Source organism: Papaver somniferum, chromosome 9 (assembly GCF_003573695.1).
Source record: "Papaver somniferum cultivar HN1 chromosome 9, ASM357369v1, whole genome shotgun sequence".
In the NCBI taxonomy this organism is placed as follows: Eukaryota; Viridiplantae; Streptophyta; class Magnoliopsida; order Ranunculales; family Papaveraceae; genus Papaver; species Papaver somniferum.
Window position 1 is genome coordinate 131,810,771 of NC_039366.1, and position 2,910 is coordinate 131,813,680.

Genomic DNA, 2,910 nt, shown 5'->3' on the forward strand with positions numbered 1-2,910 from the left:
CATAATTAATTATTATGAATCTTAATAATGGCAACACTATTAAGATAATGGCAACACTACCCTTTAGTATATATACAAGAGGAATATATCAGAAGATATTTCATTTCTTTATTCTCTTTCTCTCTCTTCTCCATCTCTTTCTCTCTCGACTCCAGCGTTTCAGATCTGTGAAGAAGACGAATCGATCCAGTAGTTTTTGCAGCTGATCATTAGTTAATCTTCAAATATGAATCAATCATTCAATCGATTTCGTTTGAATCTAGGTTTTAGTTGGTTTTTAAGCTGCATCAGGTTAGGTTTTCCTTGGATCGACTGGTTTTTTTGAAGATTTTGAATCGAATCTAATTTCAATTGATTCGAAGCAGCAGAAATCATTTCTGATTAGGTTCATCATTCTTACTTTTCTTAGTTCGATTAGGTTTTTGATTTTTATTTTGATTGATTCTGTTCAGATATGAGAAGAAGAACCTGATTTTTTTTTAATCAATCGAAGATCTTCAATGTCGTTTTAATCCTAATTACTTACTTTTTATGCAGATTAAACAATAGAATTAAGAAGATATTCAACAACATCAGAAATAAAATCGTCGTATGAGAAAAGATCTGAAAATCAGTAAGATTTCTCTCATTTTTTATTGAATCAACAGGTTTTAAATCTAGGTTTTGTTGTTGTTGAAGCACTTAACTACATTTTGAAGCAAGATTTGAATCGATTCAAGCACTTAAGTAATGGTTAATAGTTGCAATTCTATGAATAAATTCTACTTTACCGTAGAATGAGTGGAGAATTTTAGTTTTGTGTTGTCAATATTAGCTAATGGATTCAACTGATGACTTGTTGGTGTTTTTATTTTGCGTATTTTGAATCTTGTCTTACACATGTTGAGTTTGATTAATGAATCTGTGTTGGTGGTGGAGGTGCAGGTTCTGGAGAAGGATGAGGAGGCGGTGGCGGTAGAGATGGTGGTGTTGGAGCAGGTTTAGAGGAGGATTTGAAGTCAGTGGTGGTGTTTTTCAGAATGAGAATTGAACGAAAGAGCTGACTGCAAGAAATATTATGTTGTTTTCAGAATATTGGCACTCTGTAAAATAGCACTATCCGAGCCAAATTTATTACCTCTGGAGCAGAATTACCGAATGAAAGGGTGCAAAGGTGCAGGCAGGTTTGATACAACTATAGGTTTATCGCTCTATTTGAACATCATATGCAGGCGTCAAAAATTAGTTATTAGTTGGTTTAAAGATTACCTAACTTATCATGGTTGTTACTAGATTTTAGCTGATTTAATTGTGAAAACTAACATAAAACGGATTTGTTTAAAATGTTGTGCAACTGTGAAGTGGATGCCTTCGGATTTTACGAGTATGCTAGGTATATGGATGTGTAGTTAATCGTTACACATGTCAATTGGGTGTGTAATTGCTACTTACACATGCAAATTTAATGTGTAAGTTACACATGCCAATTGGATGTGTGATAGTTCAGTGAAGCTGAAAGATGGGTAAATCGGTTTACTAGTTTGCATATATGCCTGAATTTTCAAGAAGTTAACTGGTTCTAATTATGCACAGATGTTAATTCGCTGTTAATTTAAGATGATTTGATTTAGATTGATGTGTGTATTTTTAGATAGGAATAATAAGTTGTATGAATTTGCTAATTACAGTTTATGGATGTGTTGATTTCAGAGTATGAAAGTTCACAGAGAGCTGTAGGAGTGTTGATGAGTGCCAAATATTGTATATATTTGCACCCTTTTTATTGGCATTTAACTCATCTTTTGTGCATTAGTTCTACATTTTATCCCATATTCTGTATTTTCATTGTTTTCAAGAATAAATATTTTTATTAATTAATTTTGTATTTTTAAGTACTAAATAAAGATTGGATGAGTTGCGGAGCAAAAAGAGCAAAGGAACGACAAAGAATCCGGCAGAAAGATAGCGCAGATTGTGGTATGGAAGACTCAAAGGCTAGCAATGGGCTTAGCAAGGAAGAAATTGTTCTTAAAGAAGAAATGGGCTCAGAATTATCCCAAGCCAAATCTCAAACCCAAAGCCCATTCTCATGTAGCCGTCAGATTGGATCCACAGATGCATCCAACGGTCGCTTCATCGATGTGCATCAGATTTCGATACGTCGGACTCACACTACAGCACCTAACTCTAATATGAGCCGTCAGTTTTGATGTATCACACATCCAACGGTCGCTCCACGCCTGATTCCCTCGTGCCGTTCGATTCAATCCAGATGTGATAATCCAACACTCATCCTCGCTGTTCATCAAACTCTGCTGCTCCGCCCAACACCATAGCACCTAAACCTATTTCACCCAAAACAGAACCTAATCCCTAATTCCCATCGACTTCTTATCCTTCTTCTCTCCCTCTCCTCTTCAACTGCTCTCTGCAGAGAGCTCCATCATCACCACCACTCCCTGTCGCCACCAAATCATCTTACAAACGCAACCCATCTTTACCACCAACTATCCATGATATATGTCAACTAATTTCAGCAACGTCACATCTCATCAGTGACATGTGAGTTGAAGAAATTGGTTGGAAGATATCAATGATGGAAGAGATAAAAGCTAGGGCATGGAGATGGACCAGGAGAGGCAGACGAAACATGGGTCGAAGAGCAATTGTCCCATCTAATTAGGTAAATTCGAAACCCTAGTTTACTGTTGAATTTGGGGAAGAACACAAAACCCTAATTTTGTAAATTAGGTATTTTGGGGAAAGTACTTGTAACTATAAATATGGGTTGTGGGTGTTGTGTTGAGGGTATGCCTGGATTAGCCAGAGCACTACCTAGAGGCCTGGAATAGCCAGGACCTCAACTGTTAGTGTTGTTTCAATTTCAATTCAGCTCTGTTAATGTCAAATTCAGTTAATACTGTGTTCAAA